This window comes from Lampris incognitus, chromosome 3, assembly GCF_029633865.1.
Source record: "Lampris incognitus isolate fLamInc1 chromosome 3, fLamInc1.hap2, whole genome shotgun sequence".
Taxonomy (NCBI): Eukaryota; Metazoa; Chordata; class Actinopteri; order Lampriformes; family Lampridae; genus Lampris; species Lampris incognitus.
In genome coordinates this window covers 10,129,202-10,144,572 of record NC_079213.1, presented here as the reverse complement: position 1 = coordinate 10,144,572, position 15,371 = coordinate 10,129,202, and the positions used below count along the sequence as shown (strand labels likewise).

Genomic DNA, 15,371 nt, shown 5'->3' with positions numbered 1-15,371 from the left:
AGGCGGACGATGCATGAGCAAAAGGAAATGACCATCGCACATACATGTGCACCCCCCCCAAAGAAGGCCCCGAAAGTCAAAATCAAGTGAGAATCAACGAAACAAACATTCCTGTGGACACAGAAAGCCCAGCTTGATACTGAAACTGCACAGGGGCATCATCCTGAAACTGAAAGGCACTCTCTGAGTTCCGTCACATGATTTTGTAATCATATTACGTGACTTGAAAAGTGAGCCAAGCTACCTCCCCAGGTTTTCACGCAAGACACGGTCTGAGATTAAGATGTGCAGCGGTCACATGTAGTGAAGCAGAGACCTCAGCCCATAACGACATCACCGTCTCCGCAGTGAAAGACCTCTGCGCTAACCGAATTTATACACAGCGTAACATTTTACTCTGCGGAAGCCAATTTACACTGACGTGAACTCTGTTATCATCTTGTGCGTAGTGATAAATGTGTAATGGGGGACAGTATCGCAGATCTACAAGTGGATGGCACAAGCTGCTGATTAGCAGAGGGTTGCGTCAGGTCACTGAACATGATATGGATGCATGTGATGAATCAAAATGTCTTAAAGGTAGAAAGTTCCCCCCCTCTGTCTCCTTTTCAAGAGAAACTGATTTGATATTAACAGAAAGCACCGAAGAGTTCAAAGGGCTCTTACACTCAGTACATACAATGATGAGCCAAAACATTACGACCACCTGCCCAATATGCTGTTTGTCCTCTGTGTGCCGCCAAAACAGCGCTGACCCGCATGGGCATGGACTCTGCAAGACCTCTGACGGCGTCCTGTGGTATATCTGGCACCAAATCATTAGCAGCACGTCCTTCAAGTCCTGTACGTTGCGAGGTGGAGCCGCCGTGCATCGGACTTGTCGGTCCAGCACACCCCACAGACGTTCAACTGGATTGACATGTGGAGAATTTGGAGGGCAGGGCAACATCCTGAACACTTCCGTCATGTTCCTCAAACCATTCCTGGCCAAATTTTGCAGTGAGGCAGGGCGCATTATCCTGCTGAAAGAGGCCACTGCCACCGGGGAGTACCGTTGCCATGTAGGGGTGCACCTGCTCTGCAACGATGATTAGGTAGGTAGCACATGGCAAGTTGACATCCACGTGAATGGCCGGACCCAGGGTTTTCCCAACAGAGCGTTGCCCAGAGCATCACACTCCCTCCATCGGCTTGTCGTCTTCCCACAATGCATCCTGGTACCATCGCTTCCCCAGGTAAACGGCACACACATACATGGGCATCCATGAGATCTAAAAGAAACAGGACTCATCAGACAAGGCCACCTTCTTCCACTGCTCCAAGGCCCAGTTCCGACGCTCACGTACCCATTGTAGATGCTTTCGATGATGGACCTGGGTCATCATGGGCACTCTGACCAGTCCGTAGCTACACCGCAGGGTGTGATGGACTGAGTGTTGTGACACCTTCCTCCCGTAACCATCACTAACATTTTCTGTGACTTGTGCCCCAGTAGACCTTCTGTTGGTTCGGACCAGACGGGATGGCCTTCGTTGCCCTCGCACATCGATGAGCCTTGAGCGCCCAACACCCTGTCGCCAGTCTGTGGTTTGTCCCTCCTCGGACCACCGTCAGTAGGTGCTCACCGCTGCTGACCAGGAGGCACCCCACAAGCCTTGCTGTTTCAGAGGTGCTCTGACCCAGTCGTCTGGCCATCACAGTTTGGCCCTTGTCAAAGTCTCTCAGGTCTTTATTCCTGCCCATTTCTCCTGCACCCAGCACGTGGACCAGAGAACTGATCGTTCCCTTACCATCTAATCTACCCAGACCTTCTCACGTCCCCCTGTTTGGAGATGAGCAACGTTATTCGGTTCACCTGTCAGTGGTCATAATGTTTTGGCTCATCAGTGTACACGTAGGTATATGGCATTTTCATAGAACACAAACAAGCCAACACACATGTTTACACGGTGAAACAACTCCAACCACAAGGAGACACACCCACACACACACACACACACACACACACACTTGCACACTTGCACACACGCCCTGACAGAATGCTGCCCTTGTCATCAAGCTGTCAGCAACACAAGCGGCTGGTTAGAGCCGCTGGCTGACATCCAGAGTGACTATTCCGCCACATACGTGACTGTCATCCCATCGCTGTTCAACACCCATTCTGCAGCTGAGTTATGAGAAAATATGTACAGGTTAAAAGAGAAAACTCTTAAAACGCATTTGAAGAAACCAGCCTCTCAAGGTCAAATTTCAGTTGCAGGCGGAGAAAGTTCAAGGAAAACGGAACAGATTAGACTATCCAAGAATATCTCCAGAAGTGTATTTGCATGCCAACGTCGTTTGAATGGGGGTGGGGGGGGGGATTAAGGATTTAGTTCATGACAGGTGCTCTTCTGTGCAGCGAGCAGGAAATATCAGTTTCGGGTTTCGGACCAAATTTGGGGTGTAGGGCGCAACAATATGCTGCAAATTTGTGACTGTAAACCACCGAGAGACATGTTCACCTGAGCCCGCCGCCATACTTGTTTAGCTTTCCTCTGGTACGACTCTGCGTTCCAACCATGTTAGTGTTTGCACAATGACAGCCGCCGGTAATCTGGCCCGGAAATGCGGCGCGCGTGTCGGCCAACGACCGTGACGTTTCACAGGGTTCGCAAGAACGCTTCCAAAAGGCAGTCTCGCCGAGGAGAGGGTGCATTCAACTGTGTCCAAGGCTGCGGGATTACGGCCCTATTTCGGGATTATGGAGTCAGCGCTGGAGTGTGATCCACTTTGTTTAGCTTCCTAACACCTTCCAAGACCTCTCCCCGAGGCTTCGGGACGCAACGTGTTGTTGTGCAGCCATGTCGGGCCCGCCACGGCCGAGTCACTTCGCAGCGACTCCTCTGAGAGGCGTCGGCGTGCTGACGAACCTCACGACAGAGGCCGTCTGCACATCTGCTTGCGCACGTGCCGCTCCGTCTCCGAGACGCGGTGCATGTGTTGTCTAGGTGACACACGTGCACGGTGCATGCTGAGAGACAGGAAAAGTCGCGGGGCTGAAGCGTCCCCCAGCGTCCCCCATTTGGAGCTGAATTAACTTGTAGCACTTCTATGCCATCTTGCGAGTTTGATACCTTTTTACTCCCCCCCCCTTTTCTCCCCAGTTGTATCCTGCCAATTACCCCACTCTTCCGAGCCGCCCCGGTCGCTGCTCCCCCCCCCGCCCCCTCTGCCGATCCAGGGAGGGCTGCAGACTACCACATGCCTCCTCCGATACATGTGGAGTCGCCAGCCGCTTCTTTTCACCTGACAGTGAGGAGTTCCGCCAGGGGGACGTAGCGCGTGGGAGGATCACGCTATTCCGCCCCAGTTTCCCCTCGCCCCCGAACGGGCGCCCCGACCGACCAGAGGAGGCGCTAGTGCAGCGACCAGGACACACACCCACATCCGGCTTCCCACCCGCAGACACGGCCAGTTGGGTCTGTAGGGACGGCCGACCAAGCCGGAGGTAACACGGGGACTCGAACTGCTGATCCCCGTGTTGGTAGGCAACGGAATAGACCGCTACGCTACCCGGACGCCCTCGAGTTTGATATCTTACGTCATCAGCAAGAACATTTAAAGTACCCCAAACCGGCACTGGTTTCTCATTATGGCAAGAATCCAACAAAACTTATCTATCTCCTGTGTACGTCACAGTCTCCTCTTCCTCTTCGTCAAACGTAAGAAAGGATTTCCCAGCCTGCATTGCCAAGGTGACTCGGGGGGAATCTCTTGCCTGCTCGGCTCCAGGTCCATTCACATCGGACTAAATGTGGGTCATCGCGAATACGGGTCAGTGGTTCTTCAGCACACAGGAGCTATTTTGGGCAGTTGAATGGAGCCTTGCCCTCCCTGGAGCGTGGCACCCTCTGCCTTGATAGTGCATTACCAAATGTGTTTGTGCATGCGGAGGTGGGGCTGGGTGTGTTTATGTGCGTGCGTGTGTGCGTGCGTGTGTGCGTGCGTGTGTGTGCAATTTCTATCCTATCGGGACCCATAAAATGTCCCCATTAGGACAGAAAAACCTGAAACCACCTACTTTGTGGGGACATTTCACGGGTCCCCATAAGGAAAGGGGTCTATTTTAGGGCCAGGACTTGGGTTTTAGGGTTCAGGTTAGAATTAGGATTAGGTTAAGGTTAGGGTAAGGGTTAAGGTTAGGCATGTAGTTATGATGGTTAAGGTTAGGGTTAAGGGCTAGGGAATGAGTGGAGTCAGTGAGGGGTACCCATAAGTTTAGGGAGACATGGTGTGTGGGGGCGGGGGGCGGGACGCGGGGGCGGTAACCTATGAGAAAGCCGTCTCTTGTTTCAGCATTACACCAGGACACCGCAGTAGTTGCCACGGGGCCTTTGGGAAAACTCGCCAATCGCAAATCCAGTTCAACAAAACCAGCAGGTTTGCCCTCAGGGGCATCTGTCAGTGGGCCCAAATACACGTTGGCATGCCCGTCGTGTGAACCGATGGCCAAACCCGGATCGCCACGTGTGGCTGCTCGTTTGGCATTCGTCGCTAACGGGGTCGGGGGTCATTTGGGTGACCCTCTGTTTGCTAACAGTACGCAGCTGTGACGTTGTGGTTATTCTGTTTGCAGCATGGTTGATCGTTTAATCCGGGACCGCGTGATTTTATCTCGGAGTGCCTCCATCGCGTTACTGTGGACCGGTTAAAACCGGTATCTGGCGTGCGTCCAGGCCAGTACCTCTTGATACCGCTCGTTGTTCTCATCCCTGGTTGAGTTAGTCTAACCACGAGTCCGTATGAGGGAGGATGCAGGGGGCGCCATCCCCGTTTTCCTTCCACTTCCGGTGAGTGAGATATTTCAGTCGACGACCGTTGACACGTAGAAAGAAGTCTGCTATACATGGCTTCACCTTGCCACAAAGCATGTTTTAAAGTGCAGGAGGTGAGGGTATATGATGCTCTGCGGACACGTGGGTGAGTGAAAAATGTAATAACGTGAATTCGGAACACAGTGAAGGTGTAGTGAGTACAGAGCCATGACAAACATACTGGAGTAAAGTGTCTAATTAAAACACGAACCGGAAGACCCGAGACATGATTTCATTTTCCCAGAGATATCTCATAGACTTTAAATACACTTTGTGTCAGAATATGTTTTATGGTTGAGATGGTGGTTGGGTTTTTTTTATGCCACATCACCAAACTGCACAGCCCCCCCCCAGTAAGTCTAGTGTAGTAGTGTAGTAGTTGCAGCCCCTCCCCCCAGTAAGTCTAGTGTAGTAGTGTAGTAGTTGCAGCCCCCTCCCCCCAGTAAGTCTAGTGTAGTAGTGTAGTTGTTGCAGCCCCCTGCCCCCAGTAAGTCTAGTGTAGTAGTGTAGTTGTTGCAGCCCCCTCCCCCCAGTAAGTCTAGTGTAGTAGTGCAGTTGTTGCAGCCCCCCCAGTACGTTTAGTGTAGTAGTGTAATTGTTGCAGCCCCCTCCCCCCCAGTAAGTCTAGTGTAGTAGTTGCACCCCCCCAGTAAGTCTAGTGTAGTAGTGTAATTGTTGCAGCCCCCCCCCAGTAAGTCTCGTGTAGTAGTGTAGTTGTTGCAGCCCCTCCCCCCCCAGTAAGTCTCGTGTAGTAGTGTAATTGTTGCAGCCCCCTCCCCCCCAGTAAGTCTAGTGTAGTAGTGTAGTAGTTGCACCCCCTCCCCAGTAAGTCTAGTATAGTAGTGTAGTAGTTGCAGCCCCCCCCCAGTAAGTCTCGTGTAGTAGTGTAATTGTTGCAGCCCCCCCCCCCAGTAAGTCTCGTGTAGTAGTGTAATTGTTGCAGCCCCCTCCCCCCCAGTAAGTCTAGTGTAGTAGTGTAGTAGTTGCACCCCCTCCCCAGTAAGTCTAGTATAGTAGTTGCAGGTTTGTTTTCCTCTGCTAGCAGCTCACCTCCCCGGCCCAAGGCCAGCCTGAATGCGCGTGGCGCTGTAACGCTGGGCTGCAGTCTCGTGCCCGTGCCCGTGCGGACTCAGCCAAGCGGGATGTTCCCCCTCCCGGGGCGACGGGCTGACACTTGAAGGCTCGGTGTCGCCCACGATCCTCCGATAGTCCACCTGATGGCTCTCCTCCCTCTCTCCGGTAGCCCCAAAGTGGTCATACCCGAATCCCTCCATCTCCCGTCTGCGCGCTCAGTCTCCCGAGTCGGTGGCTTTTTTTCCCTCCTTCTTCTGAAGACTCGCTCCCAATCAGACGAGTCCCTTCGGAAACGAAGCCCCCAAGTGACGCCTCAGACGATTCACGACAGGTGAACGTTGGATTTGGGTGGGGGTGGGGGGGACAGAAAAAAAAGAGCCAGTCTTCTCACCCTTGGATTGAAGTGTCCTGGGTCAAGTCAAAGCAGCCGAGCCAGGGAATGCAGCTTGCCACAACAGGGAAACTCGCCGGAGACTTGTTGCGAGCAAAAACCCAGAGTCTTATCTGAATCGGGTTTGTTTTGCAGGCTGGTCTGCTTGCCGGCTTGCAGACCAGATATACAGCCGCACAGGTGCTCCGACAGAGAGGCAAAGGCAGGGAGAAGGGGGCGTTTTGTGCGTTAGGATACTCCCATCTGTCCGTGCATAGGGCGCACCTGCCTTAGGGAGAGAAAAGAAAAAAACCCAAAACAAACCACTACAGCCTCCTCTAGGCGTGTCAGTAGGGGGCGTCACCTAGGAGATTTCCCCCCGCTGAGAGGGTGTTGCTGTGGGATGACAATTCATGCTGCCCTGTCGAAAAATGCTGCCGTGGCGCGAATCGATAGCAGTCTAACCCTACCCCCTGACCCTCAGCTGGGCTCACCAGGCGCGGTCCCGCTGAGCAGCGCGCCGCTCGGGAGGCAGCAACACCGGCAGCGGCGCGTCGCGGAAAGCGCTCGCCCCTCTGACGTCTTGCCGGTCTTTATTTAGGGAGAGGCTCCCGGCCGCGGAAGCGCACCGTGGTTTAAATGGGTGGAGAGAGAGGGAAGCTCCATCGGAAAAAACGTGAGGGGGGGGGTATTAAAATCTGTAGACCCATGGATGTGGTGTAAGGGGGTCAGCGCCCAAGGGTGGGGGTGGGGGTGGGGTAGGGGGCTTCTCTGGGAGTTGGAGTGAGTAGTTTGTCCATGCACATCTCTCCCTCTCTCCCCCCCCCCCCTCTCTCTCTCTGAGTATGGCGCTTAATCCTGCTTTCTATCAGTGGCAGCTCGTCACTTGCACAAAGAGGATTTGCGAATTAGGAAGACGAGTGCGGGGGACAGCTGCAGGGGAGAGCAGCACATGGCCGCTCGCCGTATATAAAGCACAGGATCTGGAAAAGCGCAGTGGGAGCGTGACTTTTGTCCGTCCGTTTGTGGGCTACACAAAACAAGCGACATCTTGAAACCCCCTCATCGGAAGGAGAAAACCATGGCCTTTGAGGAGGATTCGGTTATAGACCGAAAAAGATCCAAACGTGGCGCGTTTAGAAGATAATTCACCAAATTGTGGGTTTATTGTGTATGGTGCAATTTAAGCGACTTCTGTCTGTCCCGATTGAGGCCTTTTCAGCTCTCCTAGCCTGTCACTCCCCGTGCGCGTGCGCGTGACCAGATCTTCCAGAAAGGCGTGCGTGTGCTGTCATTTTGGGGTGTTGCCTGCGGTGGAGGAACCTGTTCGTCGATACTGTGAGGGATCGGAGTCATTTTGAAACAGAAACAAGTGCAACACAGCACTTCCTGCAGGACCCATTCAGAAAGTAAAAGCATCGTATTGTGGCGAGTGTGTCCTGAGGCCTAAATCAGCCCCCACCCCCACCCCCCCATTCCTGTAAAAAGCATCTGTATTTGTTTTTTTCAACGGACGACCACAAGTGATTGTGTGGCCAGCTCCTGCAGCCATCCTGGCAAACAGCGGCAGAGCGACCTCGGCTCGGTGCAACATGACGTCATCGCTTCGGTCGTCTCCATTCCATTCGCCGAGGATTCATCATGACGCATCCGCCGGAATTTGTCGTCAAATCAGATCCGCGTGGGACTTGATGATCTGCGACCATCCATTAATCCCAGCAACGCGTGGTCAGCGGCTTGACACGTCACCATGCCATAGTTTGGCAGAAAGGTGTAGGCCTCCATCTAAACTCTGAGAGCAGACGAGGTCGGTGTGGGTTTTGGCGTCACCTTGGTCTTCAGTTTGGTAATGCCCCCACCGGGGGGGGGGGCAGGTGTCTGGACGTATTGCCATGCTCTCTTGGCTGTTTCCAGCCTCCGCATAGCGCGTGAACTGGTGACGAAATAATCGTTTGCGCGACAAACAGTGTTGTTTTTGTCATATCTTTGAAGGGATGCTGAGGGTCTGAGGACAGGGTGTTGTGTTGCTGTGAAGCCCCTTGAGACAGATGTGTGATTTGTGATGCTGGGCTATTTGACTTGACATCTTATTCTGAATGCCCCAATATGCTCATTCTGACCAAAACACGGAGCAGTCCAGAACTGCTGACTAGCATCTGGCGTGGAGTTTATTTTATTTTTCTACAAGCATGTGTGCGGGTGTGTGTGTGTGTGTGTGTGTGTGTGTGTGTGTGTGTTGACAGATTGATGAGTGGTCTGGTTGCTTTTTTTTCTTTTTTTTTTTTTGGGAGAAATGTGAGTGTCATTTGGCTCCTGGGAGGGATTCCCTTTGCACCCCAACAAACACACGAGCGCACGCGCGCACGTACATGCACATACTCATACACGTGCGCACGCACACACCAAAACGCAGAGTCCTCGTGAAGTTTCACAAAGGAAAAGCTATTTCAGGCTGATCTCCGACAGCCAATCCTCACTTTTACCATCAGCAGCTGACTGGACAATTAATCCCCCGCCTGCCATCGACCCCGAGTGTCCCTCGGCGTCTGAACATTGCTGAGACGATAAAACAAACAACAACAAAAAACACACAAACCCCGCTTGTCTCCCAGAGAGGGGCTGTGAGACGCTCAAACACGTGCTTGTTGTCACACTGCTCTCCCGGACTGTTGTCATTCATTTTTCCACGGCCCGCGGACGAACACTACTGTCGGGACAGTCGCAGACGCCACGAAACGCCGCAGCAAAGCTTCAGGCCGGAAGTAGAACCGGCAACGGACGTATGACTCCAATCGTAAAAAGACTGCGCACCGCCTCCCGCCCAGTTTAGGGGGGGTTTCATCTCAAAGCGCTTTCACGCGTTCATAAAGCTCATCCGCGGGACAGTCCACAGCCCCCCCGGGGGGGGGGGGACGTGGAAGAAATGTGCTGTGTAAATGAAATGTGACTTAATCTTAAAGAGTCTTTGATATGATATGATAACACCCAACTTTTCGTACTCGTGTTTATTTGGGAACTTTGACTCATTGTTTACTTTCACAAGTTCTTATCTTCTTTTTTTTTTTAACCTGCGTTGCACTTTGGCTGCTTGATCTTTCGTTTTAAAGTGACCTCAGTTTCGCTTGTGCAACATTCGGCGGAGTGTGCAGATGTTGGGCTTCATCGCCGTCGCATTTCTCGTGATGATTATCGTCACCGCTCGCATCGCCGCTATCGAACGGGTCACGTGGGCTCACCTCCGGCCGACTGGGTGGTTTGCGGCAGTTGCTCAGACGTTAAGACGGGGGAATCCTCTTAGCCTGTCATTTGAGGTTGTAACCCCGCTTCCGGCAACTATACTCAGCCCCCACGCATGGCATTCCCTCCCCCACCCAGCGCCATCCACAAAGGAGACAAGTGGCTCGTGATGTCCCGGACGGTTTCTGAACCCACCCTGGTATGTTACCGAACAACACGGGCTGTCACGCCGCGGGGCCACGTCACTAACTCCCCACCAGTACGCACACCGATAGACACGCGCGCGCGTTCATGTGACTGCGTTCATGAAGTGAACTGACTAATCTAGAGACTGTAAGAACATTTTGTCATCTCAATAAACACAGAAGGTTAATTAGTCAATAGGGGTGGTAATATAATAACTGTTGGCTCTCGTATTCCTGGAAATCTCGTTGCTGATGTGGAACCGCTAAGTTGCAGTCTTTTTAATGTGAAAGATTTGGTTGAGAATAATAATAATAATAATAATATAACTTTATGTATATAGCACTTTTCTAAAAAAAAGGTTACAAAGTCTTTACAAAGAAATAAAACCAGACAAGGCAAAAATAAGCGTAAGAACAAATAAGTAAGAGTAAAAATAAAAACAGTATAAATAGGTAAAAAAAAGCTTTCATAAAAATAAAAGTTTTAAGACGAGACAGGAAGCGAGTTGCATAGCGTGGGGGCTCTAAAAGCAAAAGCCCGATCACCCTTTGTAATAAACCGAGACCTGGGAATAACTAGCAGGGCTCCATCAGCAGAACTTAATGGTGGAGGGGGCATACACCAGGTCAATAAATCATAAATGTATGTAGGAGCAAGAGCATTTAAAGCGTTAAATATGAGCAATAAAATGTTTAAACCAATTCGAAAAGTAACGGAGCCAGTGTAGGGAGGCAAGCACAGGAGTGATATGGTCGTGCCTCTTTGTCCCGGTAATGAGCCGAGCAGTGGCGTTTTGTACTAACTGCAGACGGTGGAGGGAGCCCCTGCTGATACCAGAATAAAGTGCATTACAATAGTCAAGCCGAGAACAGATAAAAGCATGTACAACTTTGAGCTGGAGAAAGCATAACTGAACAATATGTTTGTTTTGATCATCAAAACCGAGGTTGGTATCAACTATTACCCTAAGATTCCTAGCAGCATGCTTAAGACTACCTGACAGACCACCAAAATTAGTAACAGAAGGGCTGATGGAGTTTTCGGGAACAAACAGAATGTCCTCAAACTTCCATCCATCAGTCCATCCATTATCCAAGTCGCTTACCCGAAGTCGGGTCGCGGGATGCTGGAGCCTATCCCAGCAGTCACTGGGCGGCAGGCGGGGAGACAGACATTAAATTTGAGAATTTTTTTTCGACATCAGGAATTAATGTCGGGGAGGCAAGTTGTGAGATTTGCTAGGGTGCTAGGATCTGTGGGTTTTAGTAGCGTGTATAACTGAGGGTCGTCAGCATAAAAATGGTAAAGCACATCATCATTTTGAATGACCTGGCCAAGAGACAGCATGCATATAGAATAGAGAGGGGGACCAAGAACTGAGCCTTGAGGGACACCACAATGCAACTGAACCATCGAGGAAGTAGTTACCCAGAACAACAAAGTTCTGTTGTTCTGGGTAAGAGCGTAATAAGCTAAAAGCTGAGCCCTCGATGCCAACCCAAGTCTCTAGGCAATGTAAGAGGATGTTGTGATTGACTGAGTCAAAGGCTGCATTTAAGTGTAAAAGAACTAAAATCGATTAGTCACCTCTGTCTGCACTCTGCAGTCAGCAGTAGCTCATTAGTAACCTTAACTGGAGCTGTATCGGTACTATGAAGTGTTCTAAAACCAGACAGGAAACTGTCAAAAACACTTAGTGTTATACTTAGTGTAAAAGAAAGCAATTGAGATGAAATTACTCTCTCTAGAACCGTAGATAGAAAAGACAATTTCGAGATCGGTCTGTAGTTACTTAAGCACAGGGGATCTAAATTAGGTTTCTTCAGGAATGGGTGAACAATGACATGCTTAAAACTGTCTGGAAAAGAACTAGAGGCCAGAGAATTAATAAGAACTCACAGAATAACAAGGCTGATAGTTGAAAATACCTCCTTGAGCAGCTTAGTGGGAATGAAGTCTAAGATGCCAGTGGAGGAGTTAATATTGGAGACTGTACTCTCTAACACTGAAATTGTAATTGGTTGAAACTGGGAAAAAGAGGCAGAATTAACATGGGGAACAAGAGCCTGGCTGGATTTAGGACCTGATATTCTCCAACTTATTTGCAAAATGAGTGAGAAATTTTTCAGACAACTAAACATCAGGTTAAAAGAGAAGTGGGTTTTCTTTTTTAAATTTTGATTTTGATATACTTAAATGATCCCCGTAGGGAAATTACGCTCTGCATTTAACCCATCCTAGTTGTGTAGCTAGGAGCAGCGGATAGTCGCCGTGCAGCGCCTCGGGACCAACTTCAGTTCGTCTTGCCATGCCTCAGTCAAGGGCACAGAGAGGAGTATTAACCCTAACATGCATATCTTTTTGATGGTGGAGGAAACCGGAGCACCCAAAGAAAACCCACTGCAGACATGGGGAGAACATACATTTTCCACACAGAGGATGACCTGGGAGTCTTCTGACCTGGACGACCTGGGAGGGACCATTAATAACAGAAGCAACGCCCTAAAGAGAACTTTAGGATTGTGGTTATTTCTTTTTTTGGATGTTCCCCCCTTTTTCGCCCCAATTGTATCCGGCCAATACTGTTCCGAGCCGTCCCGGTCGCTGCTCCACCCCATCTGCGGGGAGGGCTGCAGACTAACTACCACATGCCTCCCCTGATACATGTGGAGCCGCAAGCAGCTTCTTTTCATCCGATAGTGAGAAGTTTCGCCAGGGGGACGTAGCGTGTGCGAGGATCACGCTATTCCCCCCAGTTCCCCCTCCCCCCTGAACAGGCGCCCTGACCGACCAGAGGAGGCGCTAGTGCAGCGACTAGGACAGATACCCACATCTGGCTTTCCACCTGCAGACACAGCCAATTGTCTGTAGGGACGCCCAACCAAGCCGGAGGCAACACGGGGATTCGAACCAGTGATGCTGGTCTTGGTAGGCAATGGAATAGATCGCTACACTACCCAGACTTACCAGGTTTTGGTTATTTCTTGATATTATTTCAGAGAAGTACGCTGATCTCGCATCCTTAACTGCCTTCTGCCGAATATCCATGAGCTCCTGAGACGCTTTTTGTTTGAATGGCTGGTAATTCACACACCCTCGCATGTGCAGCACACGGTTGCTCCTCTCACTCATTTATTATAATGTTAATGAATCTCACGTGCACAGCGGGGACACGCTTAGCCTGTCATTTGAGGTTGTAACTCCGCTTCCAGCAACTACTCAGCAAACAAAAAACGTCCCCGGCACGTCCCTTAAAGGTCCTCTCCGAATGTCCGGTAAATGTCATTGTGTAGGGTGTTCATTACGTCGTGGGGACGTTATTGCGGGAGGATATTACAGGGACGTTAGGGGAAAGTCCTCTACACGTCTCCGTGACGTCATGGGGACGTTATTGCGAGAGGACATTACAGGGACGTTAGCGGAAAGTCCTCTAGACGTCTCCGTGACGTCCTGGGGACGTTATTGCGGGAGGACATTACAGGGACGTTAGGGAAAAGTCCTCTACACGTCTCCGTGACGTCCCGGGGACGTTATTGCGGGAGGATATTACAGGGACGTTAGGGGAAAGTCCTCTAGACGTCTCCGTGACGTCCCGGGGACGTTATTGCGGGAGGACATTACAGGGACGTTAGGGGAAAGTCCTCTACACGTCTCCGTGACGTCCCGGGGACGTTATTGCGGGAGGACATTACAGGGACGTTAGGGGAAAGTCTTCTAGACGTCCCCGAGACGTCACGAGTATGTTGTGGGACGTTCTTTTTAACGTCTCGCAATAACGTCCCCGTGACGTAATGAAAACCCTACACAATGACATTTACCGGACGTTCGGAGAGGACCTTTAGGGGACGTGCTGGGGACGTTTTTTGTTTGCTGGGTAAATGCAACCCCATGGCATTCCCTCCTCCGCACAGCGCCATCCATAAAGGAGTAACCCGGGCTGGACAAGGGGCTCAAAGAAGGTTGAATCAGTTCATCTGGATACGTTTATTGCCAGATACGTTTACGTTTCGTCACCCATCTTCACTCTGAAGTGACTGCAGGTATCCCCACCCTTATAAACAATACAGTGGCATAACGACCGAAACCAGCGACCAGTTTCATATGCGTGTCCATTTGCGTGTTAAACCGTGGTTTCGGTGGTTTTGCCACTGTGTTGTTAATAAGGGTGGGGATACCTGCAGTCACTTCCGACTGAAGATGTCACTTAGATGAGTGATGGAACGTATCTGTCAATAAATGGCGTATCCAGACGAACCCGTTCAACCGTCTTCCGTTTTGTTACCTGGACTATTGAGCACGCATCAAGACAAGACAAGTGGCTCTTAATGTCAAGGATGTTTTCTGATCCTATCCTGGTATGTTATCAACCAAGAGGGACTGTCACACCGCGGTGCCACGTCACGAACTCCCCGCCATATGAAGACCTATAGGCACTGTGTGTGTGTGTGTTCATGACTCCATTCATGAAATGAACTGACTTATCTAGAGACTGTAAGAACATTTTCTTTCCTCTCTATAAAGACACCGACGGCTAATTATATCATCATAAACACCTATTGGCTAGTTATAATTAGTTAATAGCCGTAATAACATAATAATAACTGCTGGCTCTTGTAATCTTGGAAAGCTCGTTACTGATGTGGTACAGTTTAGCTGCACTCTTTGTAATGTTAACCAGTTTGGTAGCGAATGTCCATGAGCTCCCGAGACGCTTTTCGTTTGAATGGCCGGTAATTTAGTTTCACGCGCACGCGCACGTGCACGCGCAGCACACGGTGCCTCCCCTCACTCATTTACTATAATGTTAATGAATCTCATGTGCACGGCAGGGACGCTGATAGAGACTGACTGAGACAAACGTGAGTCATGGGAGTCAACCTAAGGGTAACCATTCCCAACAAAAGAGTCCTCTGTGCGCGCGCGTGTGTGTGTGTAGGGCATCATCCATCAGATGATCCGCATCCACAATTACCTTTCTAATCAAGGTCACATCAGACCGGTTTGATAAAACACCTTTTTGTTTAGTACACATTACATTACAAGCATTAGGGTTTCCATCAACGTTACCTCATATTCATTGAGAGAAATGACATCCGCTTCATTTTTTCCCCATCGACCGCTTCAAGACATATTACATTTCCTTTTTAGTACCACTGAGCTGTAAAAACCTTTATTCTAGTGATCACTTTGGGAGGACCGTTACGTTTTTCTTTCAATTGCTGGCTAATTAAATTTTGAAGGAAGACTCCCCGATTCATTTTTTTTTTTTTTTTTTTGCAGTTGAGAGAGAGAGAGAGTGTAAAAATATTTTCCAGTATGGAAAATTAATTGCGCTGGATGTGGTCTGTCCTCACTGGACCACTTGTTCCTGTCATGTGGTTCAGGTTTAGTAAAGCAGGCGGCGTCAGTGTGCTCGCCGCATGACTGACATTTATTGAGATGGTCCGAGTCAAGAGCAGGGCAAATTTGAGGTTTTTGTCCAACAAGCCAATAGGTGCTGCCGGTCAAAGCCCCTTTGGGTCATTTCATTGTCGTCCCCCTGTTTGTTCCCGGTAACGCTCCATGATGAGTATCTGTAAATACTGACTGATAAATGAGTAACAGGCCACCTATTAGTGCACCATTACTAATTTTCTCAGTCACCATTT

At 50.2% G+C, this 15,371-nt stretch overlaps 1 protein-coding gene across 1 annotated transcript in view; it reads right to left on the bottom strand.

Moving 5' to 3' along the window:
- Nucleotides 1-15,371, bottom strand: part of impdh1b (IMP (inosine 5'-monophosphate) dehydrogenase 1b) — a 62,308-nt gene that overhangs the window by 38,920 nt on the left and 8,017 nt on the right. The gene's annotated exons all lie outside the window — the stretch shown is intronic.